We start from the raw sequence: 8420 nt of genomic DNA, 5'->3' as shown, positions 1-8420 counted from the left end.
TTTAAGAGGAGGTTAGATGAACACCTGGCTGGGGTCGTTGGACCCCGGTACTCTTCTGCCATGGCAGGGGCTTGGACTTGGTGATCTGCTCAGGTCCCTTCCAACCCTAGAAACTATGAAACTATGAGACAAGCTTTTGCCCTGTGACTCCTTCCACAAACTTATTGGGGATCCCACCATCAAACCACCGTGGTGTCAGTCTCTTTGTTGAGGGGGAATGTCCCTGTGCCCTGCTAACCGAGCCAGTCTGAGTGACTTGAGTCAGCTGATGAGTCTGCTCTCTCCTCTCAGCTGTATTGGGAGGGTCTGACTCTCGGCAGACCACCACCAGACCACCTGGCATAAAACAACTGGGGTGGAAGGGACCTCAGGAGGTCACACCTAATCCAGTCCCCTCAAGGCAGGATCAGCCCTGTCTAACCCAGCCCAGCCAAGTGCTCATCTAACCTGCACTTAAAAATTTCCAAAGATGGAAATTCCATGACAGTTAACTTAACCAGTGCTTACCCACCCGCAGCATGGGAAAGATCTTCCTAGGATCCAACCTAAATTGTCCTTGTTCCAATTTGAGCCCATTACTTCTTGTCCTGTCTTTTGTGGACACAGAAAACAGTCAATCCTCATCCTCTTAGTAACAGTCCATTTTGTATTTGAAGGCTGTCATCAGCCTATCTTCTCTTTTCCAGACTAAATAATTTTAGCTCTTCCAACCTTCCCTCCTGTGTCACGCTTTCGAGATCACTAAGCCCTTGCCCTCCCCGGATTCGTTCCCATTTGTCCATGTCTCTTGAAGTGTGACGCCTGGAACAGACCCAGGACTCCAGGTGAGCCCTCCCGGGTGCTGACAGAGCGTAACAATCACTTCCTGTGATGCTCGTGTTAATACACCCATTTGCTTTTTGTGCTGCAGTAGTACACTCAGACTGAACTTGCAGTCCACTGTAATCCCCAGGTCCTTTTCTGCAAGCTTGCCGTTCTTTCCCAATTTCTAGTTGTGCATTTGACTGTTCTGCCCTGCATGCAACTTGTCTTTGCGTGTGTCCTTACTGAATTTCATCTGATTTATCCAGATCATTTTCCCAGTTCATCAGTCATTTTGAATCCTCGTCTTGGCTTACTTATGAAAATGTCATAGGACACATGTCAAAAGCCTCATGGAAATTGAGGTGCATCACATCTACTGCTGTTCCCCATCTATAAAGCTTTGTCATAGAAAGAAATCAGGCTGATTCAGTGTGGCTTGCTCCTAACAAACCTATGTTGGCTGTTCTTATATGACCTTTTTATCTTCTAGGTGCTTAGAAATAGAATATGGCATTCTTAGCTTCAGGACTCTAAGATGTTCCCAACACTTTGAGAACATCCCACTTGTCAAAGCAGTCCATAACCTGCTCCTGCTTTACCCTAGGCTGAGTGTTTCCCCCATTGTCCTTGCTGCTAACTGTGCTTTTCATTTGACAGTTGACCTTTTTGTGAAGGAAAAAAGGGCATCAAACACTTCAGCTTTCTCTGTACCACCCATTATTAGCTCTCCTTTCCATTCAGTCAGGGACCTACGCTTTCCTTGGCCTTCCTTTTATTTCTCACATACTCCTAAATACTTATTGTTACTTCTACTGTCCCTTGCCAGCTCTATCTCAAGTTGTCTATCTCTATCTTAGCCTTCTTGATTTCCTTCCTCCATGCCCATGCTGTGATCTTATCCTCATCCCTAGTAATATGGCCAAGTTACCACTTTTTGTGAGGTTGCTTTCTCAGTTTCAAGTCACTGAAGAGTTCACTATTTAGGCCATCTAACCTGTGTTTCCTATCCTTCCTCTGAATTTGGATAGCTTTCTCCTCTGCCTTTAATAATGTCTCTTTGAGGTGCAGCCCGCTGTCCTGGACTCCTTTTCCCATTAGACTTATCTCCCAGAAGATCCCTCTGACCACTTCCCTGAGTTTCTTCAAGGCTGTTTTTTGCAAGCCCAGTATTTTCAGTGACAGGCACCTGCTTCCTTACCCGTGGGAAGCAGAAATGGAGCCGCACGCTGATCCTGGCACAAGGAACCATGCTCTCTACTGGCCACAGCTGAGAACTACAGTAAAAAAATAATCCCTGTCCCACTTGGGGAGCTGGACTGAGTGCAAGTCTCCAAATAGTTTTTCCTGGAATTGGCCTGCTTCCAAGGGCACCCAGCGGATCAAGAGCAGACCTGTGCAGGAACTGGGACAAGCCAAATTTCCCTGGGACCTGCATTTGGCTTCTCTTTACCAGGCTTTGAAAAGCGCATTCTTATCCTAATGCTTCTGGCGTGTGGAAGTGCACTGTGAAGTCGCACCCAAGAAGTGGCTGTATTATGGCAGGGCAGTTGGGGATGTTGCAGTCAGCCAAGCAACTTTACTTCTCCCCTGAAGCTGAGCCCAACATTTGGTCGTGAGTCTGGGAAGAGCCACGTGATCTTCCCCGAAGCCACAGGAGCGCATGCCCCTGCAAGGAGTCCCCGAGGGGGGGCAGGGGTGACTCCAGGTGGGTTTGCCAGTGCTCTCGCACCTCCCTTTAGTTGAGCTCCCCAGCCTGTCAGTGCAGCTCGTACTGGGGCTCCACGCGTACGGTGAGCTCTGAACTCTCTGGCCAGAGCCCCTGCCTTCATGGAGCCCAGGGCCTGGGCGCTGCTGCTGCTCTCCCCTCTTTTCTCCACAGCTGAATTCAGGGAGGAAGGAGGAGGAGGGGGAGAAGTGGGTGTGAACAACAATGGCCCTCTCCCCCTGAGCTCCAGATCTGGTGGGGAGTGAGGGGTTGGCAGCTAATGACAGCCTGCTGCCATGGACATGGGGTGCTCAGTGCTGACAGCCAGCCCCCTTCCCAGGTTGTCCTGGCAGCTGGCGTTGGGAAGATTGCAGGGCATGGTCAAAAGAGCTGCCATTGGCTTAGGAGGAGCACGGTTCACCTCCCTCACCTGCAGCACATCGCAGCTCAGGAAGGAAGTGCAACCCCTCTCCCATGCCCCACCCGCAGGAGCAGATGACATGTTCTTACTGCTCTTTATTGGCTTTCATTCACCTGGAGGTGCAGCTTTGGGAGCCTGGTATGGTATCCAAGAAGAGTGAAGAGCCTTTAGTAGAAAATCCAGTTTAAAATCTCACACAATGTAAAACTCAGTCACCAGTCACGGCAGGCCCCTGAGGATCTATGCCATCTGGGTCTGGCCATTAGCACTGGCCTAACAGCCCTGGCCTGGCAGTGCACCAAAGACCCTGCTCTCCACCCCATGGCAATCAGGACTGGCTCCCTGTGGGAATGATAGGAGCACTCTCCATCCGTGGGATGTAGGGAAGTGCGTTCCTGGCACTGGTGGTGAGTGCAGTGCTAAGGATACCTGGACTGAGCCTGGTTCAAGCAATCTGTCGATGGGATGAACATGGTCCTTAAGAGCCAGCAGCTAAGCACTCTTTGACTCTACCTCTGCTCAGCTGAGCCTGGGGTTGATGGGGCAAAAGGCTCAGCCACCCCTCCCTTGGGTCAGACTCCCTCCTGTTGGGCAGGCACTGATGCCTGATGGCCGTAAGGACCCAATCTAGATGAAAGACACTTGGGAAGAAGATCTGTTACTGCTTAGATGGCTCCTTCCCTTCCACCCCACAGCTCTTCCCCAAGACCCATATCTCACCTCTAACTAGAGAGTTTACCTTCATCGTTGCTGAATGTTTCCTGGAGTGCAAGTTCTTGCTGCCCACAGCCAGGACTGCAGCAGAGGCTTGACCGGCTGGCCAACCACATCATTGTCCAGCAGAGAAAGTCTTCTGCATCAGCCAGGCTGAGGCGAGAGAGCCTTTCATGGGCATTAGCTGCCAAGGAAGTGATCCTAGTGCAGGAGAAGGCCCCAGCTAAAGCCCACCCTGAAGCCTGTTAAAGCACAGTTGCATACAAGGCAACAGAGCCAGACTGAGCCAGGAGCAGGACATGTGTGTCTGCCACCCTCATAGCCCAGACAGGACACTCTCTATTCCCCTGGCCCCAGTCCTCTCTTTTCCATGAGAGGGACCCAAAAGTGGGAGACAATGGAGAGAGGAATGAAAAGTACTGAGATTGTCGCTGCCAAAGTGAAGACAAAGATTTAAAAGAATTGATTTCATCCCCAGATGAAAGGTATCAACCAACAAGGACTGTATTTGGCTCAGGTCACAAAACCCAAGATCACTGAAAAGGCCTGAGGGGATTTTGCCTATCAATCCGATTGTGACTGCTACACGGGTTTAGAGGGGAGCATCGACTTGTATGCATCAGTTGCACCAGTGGCAACGTTCAGTTCATCCATAGCAGGGAACAGCGCCTGCCCTGGCTGCTAGGAATTGCCAGACTTTGCCTGGGTTGAGGTAGCTCCCTCCGCCCATGGACCCGGCCTGTATCTGTGCCATGTCCTGTATGTGCCTTGGTGTGCAGGGGTGCGGACTGCAGACACAAGCCCGGGAAGACCCCGTCTCCTCCATTACCTGCCTCATCCAGGAAGCCATCCTCTCACACCCCCTCAGTCCCACTCACCCCCACACCAACCTCACTGGCCAGGGGTTGAAATAGCAAACACCACAGTTAACTCTTAGGTCATGACCAGCCCAATTACCATTTGATCTAAAACTGCATCATGTGCTCGGTCCCTGAAGGTGGAGCTGGTAACCAGATCCTTATGCACCAAGGATCCATGGGCAACAGGGAGGGGAGGTGGTGACCAGAGAGTCCCCTCTGCCTGGATGGTCCATGTCAGGTGGACACAGGTAGCTAGTTCTCAACCTGTTCCTTCCTGATCCCTGGAGCAGAGGGAGCTCCCCCCGCCCCAGCCAGCATTGTGTCTCAGTGTGGCATCGGGTCATGGGCAACACCTCCTGCAGGCACATTGTGAAGTGATTGTGCTTGTAGGCCCTGACCAGGACACTGCATCAGCTCCTTGAAAGTCAGAAGGATGTGGCAGTTGTACTCGGCTGAGCACTCCAGGCACCCGCATTTCCAGCTCTTGTTCACCAGGATGGAGATGGGCTTCTTCCCAGCCCACTTGTGCCCCACTACAATGATAGGCCTCTCAGTAGCACTGCCCAGCCTGGGGAGGGAATTGCAGGCAGATCAAGGACAGGGGCACGGTCCTGGGCACCAAGGAGAGAGGGAGGGGCTGGAAGAGTTCATCCTGGGGAACGGGAGTGACTACCCAAAGCCAAGGCTGCAGCCTGGCCCTGGGGAGAGGCATAGCCAGGTGCACCTAGTGCATTCCCGCTGCACCCCATGCTGGCTACAACTCAAACCCTATGTGCTGCATCTTACAAACCTAGGCCTCTGCACAGCAGCCCCATCTATTCCTTTTTCCCACACCAAACCCTCTTGCCTTTCTACCTTCTGGTCCTAGTGTCCAGTTCTCTCCCCCCTTTCCTGCATAGATGCCAAGGCAGGACCTATGCAGGATGGTGACCAAGGTGCTTCTATGGCCCCACGAAGCCAACTCCGGTCTCCAGGTATGGAAAGAAATGTACTAACTCCCAAGCCTGGCTGCAGCCCACAGCTAGGTGGCCATGACAGTTGCCCTGGGCTTGCCTTTCCACTGCCTGACAGGGATGCAGCGGATGTTGGCCTGCGTCTACTTGCTGCACAGCTCAGGGAAGCCCTCGGACAGGCAGCACGTGACCCTGGGCAGTCACTCCAGGAAGACGAGCCACCAGTCCCTTCTGGAAACTGAAAGGGAGATAGTCGAGCTCCCCACCCCGAGAGCCTGGCTACCAGCTTCCCCCCGCTGCCACTTGCCCCCTGCTCACCTGTTCTCTGCTGTTGGATCATCTTGACTTACTCAAAGCTCACAGGGCTGCAGATGTTGTATGCCAGCACAAAGGTATCTGTGTTCTGCAGCCCCCAGCACTTCAGGTTCAACCACTCCTTCAGGACAAACAGCATAAGCTGTTTTTTTCGGGGGGAGGAATAAGGGGAGTGCCAGCCCAGAGGGGATCCTGGATAGCTCAGCTCATCCCAGCAACCCTCTGCCCCGGTGATGTCAGGGGGCAGCCCAGGGTGTAACCAGCAGTGAGGAGGAAACTGGATCCTCTGCCACCTCTCAGAGAGGCAGAGGTGATGCCAAGAATGGATTGCCCCCTCCCACGTAGCCAGGGGCTGGGGCCATTGTGGGTAGATATCTGGCATCTTTGAGGGAACTATTAGCCACTCCCCTTACTGAGAGGGGAACAGCCCCTGCCCTGGGTGAGTTGCCCTGCTGGCACAGTAGTACATGCATGCCAGCCCTGTGGCCTGATGGAGCACCTCCAGGATGAATGCCAAGCAGAGGAGCAGCTCTCCAAGCTCCGAGGCAGAGCGCACTGGCATGGGGAGGGTCCATCTCACATGGAAGTGCAGGCTATCCATGCCTCATTTCACTGACAGTGCTGAGTGACCACCCAAGAAGCCTGGTGAACTGGGCACCCACTGGGCTGCCAGGGACCAGACAGCCGGCTACGCAGCCCACCTGCCACCTGGGGAGCCACCAAGCCAGCCAGGTGGGAAGCCAGGTAACTCACTGCGAAGGAGGCTGGGTAGTCTGCCAGTCCATCAAGCAGGCATCTGGGGAACCAGCAAGTTAGAGGACCCTTGTCCCTCCCCTCAAAGCTGGGCAGTCTTCCCGATGTCCTGCCGGTGTCGCAGGGGAGTTGCTGAAGGGGTGAGAACCTTCCTTCGCCTCCCATTTGCTCATGCTACCTGACTTCAAGCGAAAGCCCTCACATCGCACATCCCGCTCAGGACCTTTCACACTGTCGCTTCCAATCCACCCTGGGCCTTGCATGAGGTGAGAGATTGTAAAACAATATTTAGCTGTCTTGAGTATCTTGACCGTGTCTCTGAAACTTCGCTGTCAGTCATGTCTATGCCTGAGTTAACGTTACCACACCTGAATTTTACCACACGGCGGGCTTTAAACTAGGCTCACCGCAGGAAGGGGAAGATGAGGATGGAGGGAGTCATGGAGCACCAAACCAAGAGCCACCCACAAGAACAGCCCAGCCAAGACAGGTGATGAGCACAAGAAATACCCAGGTAAGTGACAGGGGCCCAGATAGTCCTGGGGCAGTGCATACACTTCCAGGAGGCTTTAAACACCTCTACACTAATGCTCGCAGTATGGGGAACAAGCAGGAGGAACTTATCCTCCTGCTAGCTGACACCAACCCAGACATCGTGGGGCTCACTGAAACATGGTGGGACCCAACGCATGACTGGGCAGTGAATATCCAGGGCTATAGGCTGTACAGGAGGGACAGGACAGGGAGGAAAGGCGGGGGTGTGGCGCTCTACATTAAGGAGAAATACACATCCTCACCAGGTAGCACAGAGTCAGAGGAGGGGCACACAGAAGTGCTCTGGGTTAGAGTACAAGGCAGTCGAGGGGAAAGAGACTTAACAGTGGGGGTCTACTACAGACCACCCAACTACGGGGAAGAGCTCGACCAGGAATTCTTAAGTCAGCTCATGGAGGTAGTTAGGTCCAAGGACATGGCCTGAACTTTCCAGACATCTGCTGGGAAGAGCAGTCAGCCACGTATGACCACTCACGTAGGTTCCTAGCCCAAATGCAAGACCTCCATCTAACCCAGGAGGTGCACAGCCCCACCAGGGGAGACACCTTGTTGGACCTGGTGCTGGCCACAGGAGATGACCTGGTGAGGGGCTGCGGGTGCTCGACCACCTGGGCGACAGTGATCATCGTCTGCTGGAATTCACCATCCAGCGCAAGGTGGCAAAGGCCTGCAGCAAGGCAGCAGCCCTAGATTTCAGGAGGGCGGATTTCAATGAGCTAAGGAGAATAGTCGGGGAAACACTGAGGCCCCGGAGGGGAGGGGAGCCAGGTGTCCAAGAAGAGTGGTTGCTCCTTAAGGAGATGATCCTCCAAACCCAAAGGGCGGTAATCCCAACACGGATCAAAGGGGGCAGGAGGGCGCAAAAGCTCCCATGGCTCACCAAAGCATCCAGGAATGTCTTCTAGCTAAAAGGGAGGCGCACACCCAACGGAAGGGAGGGGCCATCACCAGAGAGGACTATACTGCAGTTGCTCGGGGATATAGGGGGGCAGTCAGGAAGCCCAAGGTGGAGATGGAACTGGGACTAGCTTCCCAGATCAAGGACAAGACATCCTTTTTTAAATACATAGGGGGGAAAAAAGAAGGTAACATGGGGCCCCTACAAGACATGCTAGGAAATTTGGTTGTCACATCAGATGACGAAGCTAACCTATTTAACAACTTCTTTGCCTCCATTTTCCTCAACAGGGACCGGATCACAGGGGAGGCGCACCCAGGCCAAGGGTCAGGGAGGATCTAGTCAGGGAACTTCTGGAGGGACTGGATGTATTTAAATCAGCTGGTCCAGATGATCTCCACCCCAGAGTGCTGAGGTCATTGCGGGACCCCTGGCACGGCTT

Source organism: Crocodylus porosus, unplaced genomic scaffold (assembly GCF_001723895.1).
Source record: "Crocodylus porosus isolate Cpor-Errol unplaced genomic scaffold, CroPor_comp1, whole genome shotgun sequence".
Classification (NCBI taxonomy): domain Eukaryota; kingdom Metazoa; phylum Chordata; order Crocodylia; family Crocodylidae; genus Crocodylus; species Crocodylus porosus.
This window is presented reverse-complemented; position numbering follows the sequence as displayed.